Source organism: Convolutriloba macropyga, chromosome 8 (assembly GCF_964194025.1).
Source record: "Convolutriloba macropyga chromosome 8, txConMacr16.3, whole genome shotgun sequence".
Taxonomy (NCBI): domain Eukaryota; kingdom Metazoa; phylum Xenacoelomorpha; order Acoela; family Convolutidae; genus Convolutriloba; species Convolutriloba macropyga.
Window position 1 is genome coordinate 6491923 of NC_134475.1, and position 7920 is coordinate 6499842.

Sequence of the window (7920 nt, forward strand, 5' to 3'; positions counted from 1 at the left end):
AAACTTGATTGGAGAGAAGAACACAGCTCAGCATTCAATAACATCAAAACAAAAATACATCAAATAATCGAAAATAAACACACTTCAAAACAAACACGAGTAAAATGCGACGCCAGCGCGAAAGGACTTGGGGCATGCATTGTGCAAAAACATAACCAAGAATGGCATACAATTGCCTTCGCTTGCAGATTTTTAAACAAACATGAATCCAGATACAGTACAAACGAACTAGAACTTTTAGCCGTAGTATGGTCCCTTGAACATTTTAAACACTACTTAGTCGGGACCGAATTCACATTACAAACAGACCATCGAGCTCTGTTATCAGCCCTCAATGAAAACCGCGGGAATAAAACTTACCAAAGTAGATTAACAAGATGGGTAGACAGATTACTCCCATTCAATTTCAATCTCGAACACATCCCGGGGAAAAACATGAGTTTTGCTGACTATCTCAGTCGTCATCCCAAAAACAACCCCCCCTCCATCAGCATACGACACACAATTCATAGTTAACCTAATAAATGACTTTAAATTCATTCTCACACAAAATTCGATTAATTACACTTCGGCTACTCGCACAAACTCAGACAAATACCAGACAAATCAATTACACGCATACAATAATACGCATGCAAACAATTACGAGGACGCTTTTTGCCTTAATCTTTCCAACTTTCAGCCGCTTTCTTTGCATCATTCAAATTCTCAAAATTCAAATCAATTCATTCAAAACAAAATTTCACATAATTCTAACTCAAATACAAAACCCCAAGGATTATCCCCAAAAGTTACATCGATTAATTCCTTAATACCGAAAACTTCAAAACAGATTCCCCAGGGATATCAAACTATTCACGTTACCACTAGGAATAGACCCAAATTAAATACATTCGATCAGAAAATAACAAAGAGACAACGCGCCCCAAACAAAATGAACAACAACAAAACTACCATTGGTACCCAGACGGACGAAAACACCAACAAAGGATTAGGAAGGGCGGCCATAAGACCAGACCCCCAAAATCCAATTTACCCCTTAGCCAACACCGCCAATATGCCGCAATACAGAAAAAATTTAAGTCAAGTGTTCGGCGAAGAATTTGTCGCCGAAGCAACCCAAAACGATCGACAAATGGCACCTATTATAAAACTAATCAGAGATAAGGACTGGGAAACCCTCAAAAAAGCCAGCCCATACTTTTATTCATTGAAAAGAGACCTATCCATAACACCATCTGGCTGCGTGTTATACGATAACAGATTAACGGTACCTAATTCGCTTAAGCAACTCGTTATAAACTCCCTTCACCAGACACATCCGGGCCAGTCAGGAATGTTACGACTAGCCGAACTGGTTTGGTTCCCTAGAATCCACAGGGAAGTAACAGCAAAGGCTCAATCATGCGGGGACTGCATTAGGAAAGGTAAAAACCTTAAACCGATAGCTCCAAAAAACTCCCTGGGGATATTACCTAAGCTAAGCGAACCAAATGAAGAAGTACAATTAGATTTTGCGGGACCAATACCATTTAGAGAACACAAACAAAACTATTATATTTTAGTCTCCGTAGATCGATTAACAAGATACCCTCACGCTGAGGTATTTAAGGACTGTGATACACAAACTGCACTAAATTATTTAGAAGAATAGTGCCGATTTCACGGCATACCACGCTCATTAAGATGTGATCAAGCCCAAGCCTTTAAAGCACGAGAATTTGAACTGTTCTGCAAAAACAAAAATATCAAACTAATACTAGCTCCCGCGGGAGATAATAGGGCAACAGGAATGGTAGAAAGACTAATCCAGACATTAAAAAGGAGTATCGCCGTAATGGAACATGATCCTTTATGGTCCTCCGCCGATCTAGAAACAATAGTAGCCAAAATCACAGAATCAGTAAGACTTATTCCAAACGCAACAACCAAAATAAAACCTTTTGTAGCCCATTTCGGCAGACCACCAACACAGAACTTTCTAACATGATTACGAAACCCTCAAACAAAAACCTCTCATACAAACAAATAAACAAATATGCTTCAGATCAAGCAACGTTACGACACCCAGCACTCCCCAGGGAAATCATGTGGGATTGGGACCACGATAGCGAATCAGAACTCGACATCCAGTATAAAACCCAATCGTAACCACACCCAACCACAAGTGATACAGATGACTCAGAGAACGCGCCGCTGCTTAGCCACAAGCGCTTTCCTGGTAAGATCATACCTGACAAACTAGAAATTACTTTTGGCGATAAAACATCTACCGTAATTTACAATAGAAAAAACATAGCGCGGAAAACATTAGCCCCTAAAGTAGCGGAACCCCGGGGAACTTTAAAACCCCAATGGAATATAATCACAGATGGAACAATAACAAATTATTCACCCCACACAATAACACTAGATACTGATAACCGAAAAAAGACGGTCATAAGAAAAAACGATCTAGCAATCGTTACAGAAACAAAACCCCGCGACACCGAACCTGAACCAAAACCTCGGCTTATACACATGGTAGCATGTAAAACCGTCGGTGAATATAAACGTAACCAAGAAAAAATAAGAAAGTTTTGTTTAGAAGAAAAGGCAGCCCTAGCTAAACAAGAAGCTAAAGCGAAACGAACACGAGCAACCCCATTACAGTCAGCTCCAATACCACAAAATCAACCAGGACCAAGCCAAAGTGTCATCAACACTCAACCCCTGGGACATTCTGAACTAGTAGCAATGGCTAAGCGAAACCAACAGGCACACAAGCGACAGCGTTCCGCAACGAAAAAGATAAGCAAACCATCTCATAGACAAATTCGCCCACAACCAATGACGCACAAGTCCCCAGGGAGCCCCAAGAGAGCACAGTGGATCAAAAACGCTAAAGCACGCCTCACGAAGCCCTCCAGCTCGAGCGTATTTGATCAGAAGTCGAAAGCCGCCGCACTGCAACATTCAAAAGAATCAAAACTGCAGGACGAGCGTAAGCTTATATACTCCAGCTCATCCGACAGCAAGAGTTTTACGTCGGTCAACACGGCAAAACTCAAATTCTCGCCAACTGTCAAGATCCACAGTATCGAACCCGAATCCCCGGGGACCCCACCATTCGAGATTGTCACTTCTTCCGACCCCAATGACTTCATGAATGACAACAACGAATCCACTCAATCTAATCAACCATCATGTTCGTACTCTCCCACAGTACAGAAACGATCCCAGGGAATAATGAAATCTACGCCGAAACTAGACAAGATTGTAAACAAAATTTGGAACCAACCAAACCATGAAGGTACAACCCTCGACAACAGCTCCACGGACGACTTCCCAATACAACCACCAATACTCCAAATTGAAGTGGTCTACCTGGATTCAACTACATCCAACAACGCAGACGTTCCTGTGGTGGACATATCCGAAGACACTACCGCGAACAATCCGGAAGTACCAAGGGTCGAACCGCCTGAAAACATTCCCCCAATTAGCAACAATGAGTTACCTATGGACGACTCATCCAAAGATATACAAGAAGAACCTCCAATCCACGAGGAGGAACACAAAACACCGGCAACGTCCCCAGCGAAAAGCTCGATATCGAGCATACATATGAGCGATTTTTATAATCAAGACGAATTTTAAGTGCCTTAAAATTCCTGTCGGCGGGGGTGTGGGGTGCGGGTGGCACAATTCCCTAGGGACGGAGTACAGAAGTAACTCAACCATCACTACAAACTATTTATGAACTTACATTTAAACTTCTTTTCGTACATTTCATTGCATCTTTGCGAACTGTATTACTTGACTTTGTATAGCAATACGCATGTGAACTTATTCAGCAGTAGGTATTGGCAGGTACTGTCTGACCAACTTATTTCTGTTAACTTTAAACTGTAAAAACTGAACCGAATCTGTTAAGCTTGATATTGAAATGCAACCGAATCCCTCGGTACAAAAGAGAAATTAAAGACTTGAACTATACGTTTTGAATAAGCCATAACACATATTGCAGTTGAGCTTTGTTTTTTCTGAAAAAAAACAGATATGAGAGTGTTGATTAAAATGTACCTTCTTATGTTCTCACTGTTTTGTTTAGGTAATTTTCAGGATATATGCATTCCTCTGATAATTGATATAACGCAGCCTTTTCTTCAAATTCATTTTTGACTGCGTTGCAATAAAAATTGAATATTGCGAAGGCATTGGCATTGCAGGGTTAATTTTCAAAATCTTTTGACACCTCGCAAACAGTATTGGATCCGAAATTGCAAATATGGTTTATTTCAGTGAGCGTCTGAGAAGACACATCTTTTGCAACTTCATCGATGAACCGTTTTCAATTGAACCTTTTTAAATTTTATTGGATTCAAATGAAACTGAGTACTAATTGATATGAATAACAGGTATCATAAGAAGAAGTCTGGAGAAAACAGTTTAAAAAATTTTATTACAAACAATGTCCAATAGCTCCACTCTGCCTCAACCGTCGTCTGATACAATATAATTTGTCATTGTGCAAAGTTGACACATGTAGAAATCTTGTACATCTGTGAATTAAATGCAAATTTTACAACTTAATTTTGTTTATCTCAGTTAATCTGTTTTGTTCTTAATTATCTCAGTTTTTCAATGACATCATCAAGTTTAAAGATATAAAAATAATGACAATTTCAAAATTAGAATACATAGAATAGTACACTACAATTTGTTGCTCATAAAATGCAGGAATTTGTAATTATGATGAGCAAATTGTCTAAAGAAGCCAATTTTCAGTGATGAATGACAAAAACGTAAAAAAAACTATGAGGAATTTCGATTATCCTATTACTCAATTATGTCCATTAATAATAGCATTTGCAGTCATATTATTCGAAGTGGTTCGACTGAATGGGTGAATTAAGTGTATATTAAACTTTTGCTACGCGACTCATGGGGTTATTGATGGATTGAAATGAGGCGGAGGGCCGAGTAAGGCCATCAGTAACGGATTACGTACAACTATGCGACGTAATACTATGCCGACGTTTAAGAATGCCGAAATTGAAATTGATTATGAAAGTTCCGAAGCTGCTATTACCAATTAATTATCAATTAAATGCTAACCGAATGTTGTTTTCAAAACAACCAGGGCAAACGCGTCAGTAGTTGGTTGTGATAGATTCATATCAAGTCCCCCGTGGTCCGCAATTATCATTTGTTTGTTTTAAATATTTCTCCCTCCGATTATCTTGTTCTAATGAATAATAAGATCCAAAATCTCACAACTTCATTGTGATTGGTTCCGAAATTTTGCGCTCGTATCAGTTAATTTGATTTGATTGGTTTAGAGTTTTATGGGGTGAAAATTTGAATAAATTTGCGGCACTTTTAATTGGCATAGTATTACGTCGGCATAGTTGTACGTCACTTTATTAACGAGCGTCGAAAGCAGTAGTCAAATTTGCTTAACTTAAAAATGTGCGTTTTTCTTTCATTGTTACCGAAAAAGTCAACTTTCCTATAAAGTACGTAATATAAGACAGTTGACGTAAATAGGCAGTATTATTGGGCAGCTGACCCAAGAACATCATTCGATTTTTGATGTTGCTTACTCATTGTTGCTTACTAGTTTTGCCCGCAGTACAACTTTATTAACGGATACAAAAATCACAAACAACTTTCAAAGTATACTTTATGTGAAGAAGTGACGTTCACGTGTTCTCTAGTTTTCACTTTTTTAAAACAATTTATGAAAAATCGTGAACTAATGCGGATAAAAATTTAAGCAAAATATTATACAAAGCTCTTTGAAAAATAAATAGACGCCTTAAGGCAAGCTTATTGGAAAAACTTTTGTCAAATTTTTATCTGAAAAACAATTTAGCAAATTCATCTTAATGACTTTAGTTAAACAACTGCTCCAGAGAACTTGAACGCCAAAACTGCCGCACAAACGAATTGCGTGATTATTTCAAGAATAAGACGCAATTCCACACAGCAAACAAAAGTTAGATAGTATTTTTGATTCTCTAAATAAATTAGAACATAAATAAGAGCCCTCCCTGGGTCTTGTACCCAGCACTCGGGCGCAATAGCCCTATTGTCAGGAAATTAAGCCTCTCGGGCAGTTAAGAACTATGTTCTGAATTTTTTGAACGTGATTTAAAGAGTTTAGTGTGCTAGATTTGAAATATATTTGCACCATTAAACTTTTTTAAAGCAGAATTAATGAAGAGCCCACCAAGCAAGAAGAGTGGCAAAAGCGTCAACAGTAAATCTACAAAAAGTCTAAGCTCAAATGCAATTGAAGACATTTCAGGAACGAAGGGGAAGATGCCGAAAGGTGGTCTCCAGCAGCAAACGACGGCGCAGATGACCGAAAAAATAAATGAATCCGGAGGCAATGTGCAACAGTTTATGAGAAACATACCTGGACTAATCCAGAACTGACAGTAGTAAAATGAATCATAATTCATGATGTCAAAGATCTTAGCCATTTTTGTTTTTAAAGATTGTGCTTTGTTTATTGTACTTTTAAACATCTTAAGCATCTTTTGAAAGTTTAGAATCTTATACCCAGTGGAGGGATGGGGTAACAACTTTTCTCAAAAAAAAATGGATCTATTCTGTTTCGGCCCCCCAGCTTAGTTAGCATAAATTTTTTATGACCCCCCAGGCGCACATGCTATTTTCTTATATAGTAACGTGCTATATAACAACATATAATTTCTAACTGGGGGTCATAAAAAACACTGGAGATCCAAAAAATTCAAACAAAGAGTAAAAAAAATACTGTTTTTGATTTCTTACCCCAGAAAACGTGATAACCATTTTCTGATCAGTGGTGAAAACTAGAACACATTTGGGGTCTTTCCCATTATAGCCCCCCAATGAAATTATAGACCCCCCATTATGGTATAATTACCATGTTTGGGGGGGGGGGGCTATAGGTTGCCTGACCACTAAGCTTTGGGGGGGGGGGGGGGCTATAATGGGAAAGACCCCACATTTGTTCACGATTAATCCCCAAAAGTAAATATTGCTTTAATTGCCGTATTACCAATTTAAAGCTTCTATCAGCGTTTTCAATGGTTGGTGCGGTCTAAGGTAGTAGCCAACCAATACTTTATATATAAAACACATAAATTTGTGAATATATCAGTTATGGAGAACATGAATTTCCTGCAGGACAATGAACATGTATGATATCAATTTTTCATTTTTATTAGCAGTAATTTTCCAAAATACATTGAAAAGTGGTAGAATGCACATTGAAAAGCATCTATAGCTACCTTGTCTGGTCACACTCAGAAACCCACAGAGGACTCTGATGACAAGCACCTTGATCAGGGTTTATCAGACGCACCCGAGGAGGTTACTTAGCCCCATTTTTTTACCACACATTTATTTGTTTTTCTTACACTAGTCCATCATTCACATCAAGATAAACAAAAAATATGAAAGAATTTTGCGAAAGATTTAGCTCAGTTTATTTAGCATGCACGCGTTGATGAAAGTAATTAATAAAAAAAAGGCAATTTTACATGCATAACTGCCTGATTTTGATGCCAATTTTAAGCGGCATCATCAAATTTTATAAAAAAAAAACTTCATTTTACTGTCGGTCCCGCGTGAAATATGTTCATTTCAATCAATTTCGATCATAAGGCCCTTGAAATTACAATGCAATTATTTGTTGAAAATGATCCGTAAGTACTTTCGTCCTTGTTTTAAAGCTTAGAGCAAAAAAATCTATCGATTCTTAGTGGATCTTTGAACCATTTTGATGGCGAAAAACGCAATGTTAACCCTTACATTGGGCTATCTGGTAATTTACAAATAGGTAATTTATTGTATTCTTCCAATCTTATACATAGGCCAGTAGAGCGCTAATGCCTTCAATCGATGTGTAAAAAATTGTTTTCAAAGTTTGATTGCATGTTG